The 12,082-nt window shown below is 42.5% G+C and overlaps 1 protein-coding gene across 2 annotated transcripts in view; it reads right to left on the bottom strand.

Moving 5' to 3' along the window:
• Positions 1-12,082, bottom strand: part of ADAM12 (ADAM metallopeptidase domain 12) — a 711,117-nt gene that overhangs the window by 642,623 nt on the left and 56,412 nt on the right. The window lies entirely within an intron of this gene.

The following is a 12,082-nucleotide window of genomic DNA, read 5'->3' as shown; positions in this document are numbered from 1 at the left end:
TGAAAATGAATGGAAGAAACTGGGGTTGGGATTGGGGGCAGGACTGACATCAAGATGTCCCATTTTGATGAAAAAAAATAAATGGTCACGTTATTGTTACTATCTTCAAGCAAGTTATAGTAATAAGCCATTCAATTCATTTCAGTTTACCTCTTTGGTTCCTGCCTGTTTCTTCAGCCCATAAGATAGGGGAGACTGGGTGAATGATTGAAACACCAGGATCTGCATTTCCTCCAGCCTACTGGACTTGTCCAGCCCTAGTCTATGCCCAAGCTCTGGAGGAACTGTGAGTGACTGATTATAATTTAACATTTTATGGGCCCTTGGTGTGGGGCAGGTGAACCCTCAACCCCAAAGAGCTGGACAGAGCCAAGGCAAGGGAAGACAGGATGCTGGGGCTATAATAATATTGAAGCACCACTCCCCACTGGCAGCAATGCAGTTGGAGGACTTCCACTCAGCTTAGAGGGAACAGTACGGATGGACTGAGGGTTTTTGACTATTTTGGAGGTCAGTAGGAGGTCCTCACAGCCAAGACAGTTGGGCAATCCTGAGATAGATAACTTTGAAAACACAAGTATCATTCCTTTACTCAGTAAAGTCTTAAAAACATAAGAATTGCCATACTGGGACAGACCGAAGGTCCATCAAGCCCAGTATCCTGTTTCCAACAGTGGCCAACCTGGGTCCCAAGCACCTAGCTAGATCCCAAGTAGTAAAACAGATTTTATGCAACTTATCCTAGGAATAAGCAGTAGATTTCCCCAAGCCATCTCAATAATGGCCTATGGACTTCTCTTTTAGGAAATTATCCAAACTTTTTTTTAAACCCTGCTAAGCTATGATTTCACCACACTCTCCAGAAACGAATTCCAGAGTTTAATTACATATTGTGTAAAGAAATATTTTCTCCAGTTTGTTTTAAATCTACTACTTAGTAGCTTCATCGCTAGTCCCCTAGTCCTAGAATTTTTGGAACGAGTGAATAAGGGATTCACGTCTACCCTTTCCACTCCACTCATTATCATATAGATCTCTATCATATCACCCCTGAGCCTTCTCTTCTCTAAACTGAAGAGCCCTAGCCGCTTTAATCTTTCCTCATAAGAATGTAATGAGTTGTAGTTATTTTAGTTTAATACTTAAGAAGCATTTTAAAGTAAATTCTGCCTATCAAAACAATTTATTTTCAAATCTCCTTTAAATGTTTCTTGAGTGCTCCTGCATTCAGTGGTAGAGAAGGAACTAGGGAAATTCTACCTCATGTGAAGGTGCATCAATCAAACATTTCAGAGCGCAGGATCAGAGAAATTGTCTCTACTCATCTGCTTTCAGAAGTGCTTTCCCCTGGAGCAGTAAAGCAATTTTCTTTGTACCACTGCAGACTTCCTGCTCTAAAAATGTCTCATACTTGTTTTGTATCTTGGAATTCAAATCAAGGAAGTAGGCTTCCATCAAAGCCAGCAAACACTTTACTGCAGGGCAAATGCAGGCATCTCTAGGCCGATTTCTGTTTTTGTATTTTCCTTACTAAAACCTCATTTAAGTACCTTGATGTTTACCTTGTCATGTGATGAGCCATTAATTTCAAAGTATGCTGAAGTCTGACAGTCCAGCCTTTATCTAAGAATCTGATTTAAAGAAATCATTCAGCTCAGTTCACACTAGGTTTGCTTAACTTTCTAACATAGATTATGATGACAGATTCTATTGAGCCTCCATACCTCATCGCACTCTTACAATCCCTTCCTCTCCTCTTCCTTTGTTCTCGTCTCCATGGCTTCCACTGAAAGGCTGTTCCATGATGCCTGTCACTCTTAGTACTACTACTGTTATGCATTTAGTCGTGTCTGACCCTTGAATACTCTGTAGGCCAGTCCTCGCCATGCTTCCCTGTTTTCCACGGCTTCTTTCAATGTTCATTCCCATGTCATTCTTGATGGCATCCGACCAACGGGCCTTTGGTCTCCCCTGCTTCCTTTTACCACTGACCATTCCAAGTAGCACCTCCTTTACTAGTGAATTTGCCCTCATCACATGTCCAAAATAGGTTAGTTTCTGTCTGCAGAGAAATATTTCTTTGGAATACTTCTGAGCTTGTCCCTTCATCCCATGACTCCTTCTTCTAGATCTTCCTTTCCAATGGCAGAGACCATTTATGTAGAGGTATTTGAATGTCTCCACAATCTTCCATTTCCCTTTGTTTGTTTTCAACCCAGTCCTCAGGACATACCAAGTCAGTCTGGTTTTCCTTAGATCTTTAGGTTTGTCTCTATATATGGCTACCAGACTTCTTCATTAAAAAAGAGAGGACACGTGGCCCCGTCCCATTTTGCCCCCAGTCACACCTTGTTCTGTCTCTAGCCCCGCCCCCAAACAAACCATCCCTAGGGCACTCAGTTTATTTATTAAACTTCTGTATGGGACACTGTCAAAGGCTTTGCTAAAATCTAAATGCACCACATCTAGTGCACTCCCTCTATCAAATTATCTTGGCACCCAGTCAAAGAAATTGATCAGATTTGTCTGACAAGACCTACCTTTAGTGAATCCATGTTGCCTCTGGTCCTGTAATCCACCGGATTCCAGAAACTTCACCATTAATTTGTTTACCACAGAAGTCAGACTTACTGGCCTGTAATTCCCTACTTCTTCCTTATTTCCACCTTTGTGTAGAGGGCCCACATCCGCCCTTCTCCAGTCTTCCGGTACTACTCCTGACTCTAGAGAAGCATTGAAAAGGTCAGTCAGCAGAGCCACCAGAACTTCCCTAAGTTCCTTCAGCACCCTCGGTGCACACCATCCAACCCCTTCGCTTTGTCTACCTTTAATTTAGCTAGCTCCTCATGAACACAACCCTCTGAAAATCGATCAGGGTTTACCACTCCTCCATCCCTAGTCACATTTGTCTTCTGTGGTCCTGCTCCCGGCACTTCAGCCATGAATAAAGAGCATAAATATTTGTTAAGCAATTCAGTCTTTTCTTTATCAGCTTCTATTCCTACCTTTCACTTTTGAGTCTCACAATGCCACTTTTGCACTTCTTCCTATCACTGATATATATATATATATATATATATAAAAGTCTTGTCTCTCCATTCAACCATGCCAGCTATTTTTTTTCCTTCCATTTGTATCTTTGCTTTCCTGACTACTCGACCAGCCTCTTTTAAGTTTTCCAGATATTTTTGTCTGTGTTCCTCTGTCTGCGATCTTTTGTAGTTTATGAAAGCTAACCTATTATTCCTTACCTCTTCCGGAGTCTGTCATAGAGGAAAACACCCTCCAGGGATTCAAGACCAAGTTCGACAAGTTCCTGCTGAACCGGAATGTACACAGGTAGGGCTAGTCTCAGGGCATTGGTCTTTGACCAGAGGGACGCCGCTTGAGCGGACTGCTGGGCACGATGGACCACTGGTCTGACCCAGCAGTGGCAATTCTTATGTTCTTAATAAATGAGAACTGCTAGTAGACTTGATGATATGAGGCAACTCAAAGAGAAAGAGGAAAGGTAAATTGGAGCCAGACCACTTAAAGATTTGAAACAGATGCAAGCGGATTTAAATAAAACTCTTGAGTCTAGCCTCTTTCGGTAGCCAATGTAATTGCGGATAGTAAGGTGCAATTCCATAAAAGGCATCTAGTGGTTGATTGACAACCGCGCTCAACAGCACCTAGAAACGAGGCGCCGTTTATGGAACCAGGAACTTGCCTGGGACATGGGAATGCATCCTAAAATTACCCCCCTTTCCATCTACTTCTGAGGAACTGAATGTGCTCATTCTTTTTCGGTTTTCTGTGCTAGTGCGTGTGAATGCAGCCTCTATGCAGCAAATAAGGCATAATAGAAATTCTGCTGCATGTGCATAATACCGATTCAAAAATCATAAATGGAGCTTGTGCTTGCCGAAGGCAACTGAGGTCACTGGGCTTCACCCACCAGCTGAATAAGCTGAGGAGAAAAAAAGATCTGAGAGAAAACAACGCAAAAGAGAGAGTGATAAAATCTCCACTACAGTGTCTAGTGAACCCTTAAGCAGTTGGCTCATCTTAATCCCCTGGCTTCTGGAATATAAGCGCTTTAAGGCTCTATGGCTGTACAGAATGAAAGGTTTTATTCAAAAAAAGGACCCCAAATGACTATCAGTCATGCAGGCTCATGTTTGGCACAAATTAATAGAAACAAGTCAGGCATTTCAAAGCTGAGCATATAATAACGGCATATATTTTCATATGCATAGGACATACTGTAATACGGTGGCCAAACTGTACACATTGCTTTCACTAGTATACTTACTACATCAGTAAGGTCAGATCCTGGCAACATATGTGAATTACATAATCTTTCTAAAATCTTGTATTTTGTCAGCATTAAACAAAGCAGACATGTCATTTGGTGACAATCAGGCCTGATTCATCAAACACCACTGTCTTTGGTAAATCAAGCAGAGTGTATCAAATTCCTTTGATTGATGTAACCTTTGGATTTAGGATCATAACTTTGTGGTTTAATATGATCCTGATGACAGATGGGCGACTCAGTTGTGACCTTGCTCAGTTTGCAGACGTGATTAGCCTATCCAAGCTCAGGTATTCTTTTGGGTAATCACATTAGCTTGGTTAACAATTCACATTTTATGTGCAGTCTTCAATTTTGCAGATATTCAGTTTGACTTTAAACATTACCCATATTTGTTCATTAGTGATTATTTAATGGCTTTGGATTTTGGAAGAGTGCAAGGAGATTCTTTGAACCAAAGGCATTCTCACATCTAACATACCACGTTTGACAGCAATAGATTACGATTACACAAGGTATCCCTGACCTCATTGAATGAGACGATCAAGAATGGGGACCTGGGCCAAGTCGGAGATGCCACAATGCTGAGTACAAAAGAGGGTGCCGACAAACAAGGAACACGTCTACCCACCCTTATGCAGCTTACAGCGAAACACTGGCTGGCCAATGTTAGAGGAAGGCATCGGAGGACGCCATACACAGTTCAGAGGACACACAGTTTGGCAGTAGAGTTGGAAGAGTAAGAGCTGCAGATAAACAAGATAAGTAACTTTGGCCTGTGGTCTTGACAAACTGTAGAGCTTAAGTGGCTTTGAGGCACTGAACTGTGGTATAAAACTATTCTGAAGTCAACTACATCCAGATTAAGAATTTACAGTAATTAATAAACAAGGAGGCTTTTATTGAAGCCTATGAGGTTGTTACCCTTTCTAGTCCTAAAGCAAGATTTGTTCTGACTTTAGACGGGGATCTGAGGCTTTTTTCCTCCTTGCATAAGTGGCCATTATGGTACATGATATAATAGTGTGAAAGAAGAACAGAAAAGAAGAGGGAGGGAGGGTATATCAGATTTCAATTAAAGTAACCTTTCCCGTCTGCATATACAATACACAGTAGTAGAAACCAAGTTGGAGATGGCCCAGATTTTTGTGAGACAAGTGGATTTGATTGGTATTATACCACATTAGACCATTAGATTCATTTCTATTTGGAGATGGCTGAAACGGAATGTCAATTGGCTTGTTCACTAGTCTGATTATTGAAATATTGAATGACTTTAATGGTATTATTTTAGAAACATCTCCAAGAGTAAACATCAGCATGTGCACATACGGATCAACTACATGCTTAAATAGTGATTTCAGAAGTAGAGCGGCTGAGAATTTGGCTGTAGTCTACATAGATTCCCAGAGCTCTTACTTTAACAAATTATTATTTTATATACTGTTTATCAATGGAGGTTGTCTAAGTGGCTTACATTCCAGTGCTCAGGCATTTTTCCCTATCTGTCCTGGTGGGCTCACAAGCTATCTTACATACATAAGAACATAAGAATTGCCACTGCTGGGTCAGACCAGTGGTCCATCGTGCCCAGCAGTCCGCTCACGCGGCGGCCCTCTGGTCAAAGACCAGCACCTTAACTGAGACTAGCCCTACCTAAGTACATTCCTGTTCAGCAGGAACTTGTCTAACTTTGTCTTGAATCCCTGGAGGGTGTTTTCCCCCTATGACAGGCTCCGGAAGAGCGTTCCAGTTTTCTACCACTCTCTGGGTGAAGAAGAACTTCCTTACGTTCGTATAGAATCTATCCCCTTTCAATTTTAGAGAGTGCCCTCTCGTTCTCCCTACCTTGGAGAGGGTGAACAACCTGCCCTTATCTACTAAGTCTATTCCCTTCAGTACCTTGAATGTTTCGATCCTGTCCCCTCTCAATCTCCTCTGCTCGAGGGAGAAGAGACCTAGTTTCTCTAATCTTGGGCAATGGACGATTGAATGACTTGCCCAAGGTCACAAGGAGCAGCATGAGGCTTGAAACCACAATCTCAGGGTGCTAAGGCTGTAGCTCTAACCACTAGGCCTCTCCTCCCTCCAAACTGGATTTTTACCTTTTGTCTGAACTCAACAGTAGACAGGCAGAGTAGTGCCTGAGGCTAGTTTCAAGTTTATTAAAAATTTTGATTAAATGCAAATCAAGATTTCTAAGCGTTTTACAAGTTATATTAAAAGGAGGGAGACATAATTTGACAGATTTCCACTGAACAAACGTTTGACTGACAGAAACAGGTAGGGAAAGGTGGGAGAACTACAAATTTAAAGAAAAGAATACAAAAAAGGGAGACCACAATGGGAAAGGGAGGCAGTTAGAATAATCAAAGAAATCTGACTATATTTAAGGTCTGTTTAGGAGTCATATGCATCCTGAAAAAGGTAGGTCTTTAAATTTCCCTTAAATTTGGCTAAATTTTTCTCCTCCCTGATATACAGAGGTAAGGAGTTCCACAACGTAGGAGCAGTAAGTGCGAAGGAAGTAGCCCGACGTGAGCCAATAATTTTCTGGCCTCTTCCAGAAAGAGAAAGAAGGTGCAAGTGAAGTATAATCAGAGAGAGGGAAGCTGGTTCAATAGGAAACTCTCCTGACTTTAAAAACCAGATACATACCTGTCTGACTTTGGTTTTTAACTTCCGGGACACTGACAGCGGACATTAGGGAAAAATCCTTCAAACAGAAGCATTTAGACTAGATAACGTGCTACGCTAGCTATTATATAAAAGTCAAGCAGGGATATATACGTGACAGAAATTCACTTACACATCTGTCCTATTGGAATGCCTGAGGAAATGGGAAACCCTCTACATCCCTACTGAGGTTCAGAGGAGAAACTAAGCTACATGTGCATTCTTTTCCAAGCAAGAAGAGCTGGACTTTCATCCACCCCTTCAAGAACATCTACTGTGTTGAAGGAGAAACTTTACAATCTAAGCCACATTGTTCCTGAGCAGACATCATCGTCCCAGCAGAATCTCATCTGTAAGTCCTAAACTAAACCTTAAGTTTATATATACCGCATCCTCTCCATAATTATAGAGCTTGGCAAGGTTTACAAGAGCTTAATGTAAGGAAGGAACAGCATAATGGGGTTGGAGGTTGAGTAAAGGGGGGGAAGAGAGTATTACATTTTTGTGAATAGCCTAGTTTTCAGACGCTTTTGGAATAGTTGGAAGGAGCCCAGATTCCGTAGTGGGCAGTAAGGTTATTCCAAAGCTCGGTGATTCTCCGAGCCCCTGAGTCTTTTTTTTTTGTTTGTTTTTTGTTTAAATATCTTTATTAGTTTTAAACAATACAGCATCCGGAATCAAAGGAGTTGGACTTTCTATGGGTTTAAGAGTGGAAGTACATATTGCCAGAATCATTGTAAATAACATTTGCCAAAAGTTGCCTTTGCCACACTGTGTTCATTTGCCTTTAGAAGCTTGATTTAAGTAAACCATTGTTTCAGAAAAACAGTCCTTGGAATGACTGGCTTATTGTGAAAGTGCTGAAGGAAAGAGTGGTGTAGAATGGGTGAAAGTGAATTGGTTGTTTACTCCAGTTGTTCCCAATCCTGTCCTGGAGGACCACCAGGCCAGTCAGGTTTTCAGGAGAGCCCTAATGAATATGCATGAGAGAGATCTGCAAATAATGGAGGTGCCAGGCATGCAAATCTGCTCTATGCATATTCATTAGGGCTATCCTGAAAATCCGACTGGCCTGCTGGTCCTCCAGGAAAAGGTTGGGAACCACTGGTTTACTCCATCAAAAATTACAAAGATTAGGGGACACTCAATGAAGATAGAGAGAAATACTTTTAAAACCAACAGGAGGGAATATTTCTCACTCAGAGAATAGCTAAGCTCTGAAACACATTGCCAGAGGATGTGGTAACAGTGGTTAACATAAATGGTTTTAAAAAAGGTTTTGGGCAAGTTCCTGGATGAAAAGTCCATAGTCTGCTATTGAGACAAACAGAGGGGAAGTCAGTGCTTGCCCTGGAATTGGTAGCTTGTAATATTGCTACAGTTTGGGTTTATGCCAAGTACTTGTGACCTGGATTAGCCACTGTGTAAACAGGATACTGGGCTACATGGACCATTGGTCTGACCCAATATGGCTATTCTTATGTTCTTATGATTCATTCAGCCACCCAGAAGATTCTGATTCCAGCCCCAGTCCCAACCAATAAATATTGTTTATGTACAGGATTTATCCATATTCAGAGAATAACACCAGGCAACCACTTGATGGGGTAGAAACACCCACCTCCCTTATTACATAGAAATCAGCTATTTACTCATGAAGATCTGCACCATGGGTTGGGGCTTAGGTGTGCCAAAAATATTAAGGAGTATTCCCCATTTTACAAGTTGAAGACAAATGGATACGCCAAAGTTTCTGCTTTAGGTTTTATATCTGTCCGGAGGCACACACAAGTGCAAGATTAAAGGGGTAAGTGCTACAGCTGATGGAAACCCCTTCTTCTACCTTGCTATCCCCACAACAGCATCATTACCCACTATTTCTACCCCTCTAGGCTTCTCCCCTGAACTCCACCACATCAGGACAGAGCCCTAAAATCCAGCTGAATTAGTTAACTACCCCACAAACCAATCCTAGTGATCACAAACTCTTATTATGCAGCTTGGCTTAATGCCAGGGATCAAAGATGCCATTTTGAACCTAGAGCCTGATGGAGCAGAAACAACTGAGGATCACTTCTGCTTCCCACGAAACCACGAAGGAAACCCTTTGTAGGTGCCAGAGATTGGATTGAGTGTGTGTGAGGTGATTAAAATTGCGGACGATACAAAGTTATTCAGAGTAGTGAGGACACAGAAGGATTGCGAAGACTTACAAAAAGACATAAATACGCTCGAGGAATGGGCTGTGAAATGGCAAATGAGGTTCAACGTGGATAAGTGCAAGGTGATGCATGTCGGAAACCAAAATCATATGCACGAATACAGAATGACTGGTGCTGTACTCGGAGAGAGCCCCCAGGAAAGAGACTTGGGAGTACTTGTAGACAAGTCAATGAAGCCGTCCGCATAGTGCGCAGCAGCGGTGAAAAGGACAAACAGAATGCTAGGCATGATTAAGAAAGGGATCACGAACAGATCTGAAAAGGTTATCATGCCGTTATACTGGGCCATGGTACACCCCCACCTAGAATACTGCATCCAACACTGGTCGCTGTACATGAAAAAGGACATAGTACTACTCGAAAGGGTCCAGAGAAGAGTGACAAGAATGGTAAAGGGACAGCGAGAGGCTAGAGAAACTGGGCCTCTTCTCCCTTGAAAAGAGGAGACTGAAAGGGGACATGATCGAAACATTCAAGATATTGAAGGGAATTACTTAGTAGAGACAGAGAGATTATTCAACCTCTCCAAGGTGAAGAGAACGAGAGGGCACTCGTTAAAGTTAGAAGGGAAAAGATTCCATACAAACGTAAGGAAGTTCATCACCCTGAGAGTGGTGGAGGTCTGGAACGCTCTCCTGGAGGCTGTTATAGGGGAAAGCACCCTTCAGGGATTCAAGACAAGGTTGACTAGACTCAAATAGGGCACTGGTCTTTGACCTAAGGGCCGCCGCTTGAGCGGACTGTTGGGAACAATGGACCACTGGTCTGACCCAGCAGCGGCAAATCTTATGTTCTCATGTTCTTAGTTGAGCAGGGCCTTTACAGATGCCGGTGGTTCAAGATGGTACTAAACTGGTTTGGTGGGGCCTAGGGGAGGTCTGAAGACATGCAGTCTTTCTTAACAAAGGAAGGAATTAGGGTTGTAGTGTTTGTGGTTATGAGGAGCAATCAGTGGCTTAGTGAAGGTGAGAGGCGCCCAGGTTGGTAGTGCACCTCCCCCACACTTGTCTTTTCCTCCTGCCCCTTCCCCAATCCCCCCCTGCAACGCACGCACCCCCTTCCCTTCCCTTCCCTTTACCCTTGTTGTTCACCTCCATGAGCAACAAGAACTTCAACGTGCTCTTTGAGACCCTGTCAGTAGTCCCTCTGATGTCACTTCCTATACGTGGCATCAGGAAGTGATATCAGCAGGAGAGACGACATGGTCACAAGGAACATGTTGAGGTTGTTGCTTGTGGCAATGAACAACTAGCGGTATGGGGGGAGGGAAGGGGGTGCACGCATGGTGAGGGGAGGAGTGTTAAGAGGCGGGGGCAGAGAGGAAGAAGGGTACCCCCACCAACATAGCACCTGGGGGACCAACCCCCAGCCCCCTGGCCCCCTCTTACTATGACACTGGGAACAATGATTTTAAAAAGCTGCTTACACACACACATTTAGGGAAGAGGAGAGACTGAGGGCCTGTAAAGAAGAAAGAGTAAATGGCAACAGGAAGGGAAGGTGCAAAGATTTATTTCTATGAGTGGGGCAGTGAGCTCCGCCCACTCTTGTGACATCACTCTGGCCTGTCTCCTCCCTTCATATTCAAGCAGATACTGAGGCCACCCTGAAAGTCATTTTGGCTACCCGGCAATTGAACCTTGCTTCTGAGGATTTTCTGATTGCATTTGCAAAGTTTGTTTTTTTTTAAGTTCAATTTCTTTTATTATTTCAAGCATAATACAGTAAAAAAGAACCATATATAGCATGGGTAATGAGAAAAGAAAAGAAAGAAAAGCTAACATTACAGAACTGTATCACAAATAAGATGCTTGATCACAAACATGTTGACAAATCAAGTAGATATATGTTACAAGAGGGAAAATGTAGATGCCCAAGAGTACGATAATCATGTCTCTATCAGAAGAGGGCCCCAAATTTTGTTAAAAGTAGGTATGGAGTTCGATTTTTCAGCGGCAACTTTTTCAAATTTGACAAATAAACATACTGTATTCCACCAGATATTAGAGTCCAAGGTGGAAGAGTCTTTCCAATTGGCTAGAACAGGTTTAATCGCCAATTGTAGCAGACAGGACAATAACCTGGATTGGTATACATCAAGATCATCTGATAACACAGTTGAGCCAAATATAACAATTGGAAAAGAAAGTGCAGATGAAATAGGTAAGATATCACAAATAATCGACCACACTTGCGACCAGTAAGACCTGACGTTTGGACAGTGATATAGCATGTGATCAAGGGTGCCCACATTAATGGAACAAGACCAGCATTTATTCGAGTGTTTACTATCAATTTTTGACAGTCTATGTGGGGTCCAATACGCCCTGTGTAGGATGAAGAACATCATTTGTGCTATTGATGAGGATTTGAGAGACTTCCTAGCGGATAACCATATATGTTCCCAAGTAACGGGGGTGAACACAATATTAATGTCATGACTCCAAACATCATGTAAAGACCTACAAGATGAGAATTTATGATTCCGTAGAATACGATACCATGCAGAGGCCTCCTTCTTTTCACCGCTGTACGTTGAACACCAAAGACACAGTGTAGGAACAACATGTGTCAGAGTGTTGAGTAAGTGGCTAGAAGAGATACAGTGATGTAGTTGCAACCAGCGGAAGAAATGATTTGCAGGTATGTCGTATTTAACTTGCAAGGCAGTGAATGACAACAGTTTGGAGTCTTCCATTAGTTGATGAACATGACATACGCCCAGCTTGATCCATGATTGCCATTCAATGTATTGTCCCTGAATCTTTATATGTGGATTGTTCCATATAGATGAGTGAGTCGTCGAGTTCCATCCAATGTCAGCTGATTCATCCAAGATCTGGATCGCTTTCCTTGTGGAAGAGATGATGACATCCTGCTTGAT

The sequence above is a fragment of the Geotrypetes seraphini genome, chromosome 4 (assembly GCF_902459505.1).
Source record: "Geotrypetes seraphini chromosome 4, aGeoSer1.1, whole genome shotgun sequence".
Taxonomy (NCBI): Eukaryota; Metazoa; Chordata; class Amphibia; order Gymnophiona; family Dermophiidae; genus Geotrypetes; species Geotrypetes seraphini.
Note: the sequence above shows the minus strand (reverse complement) of the source record. Positions and strands in the feature narration are given on the sequence as shown.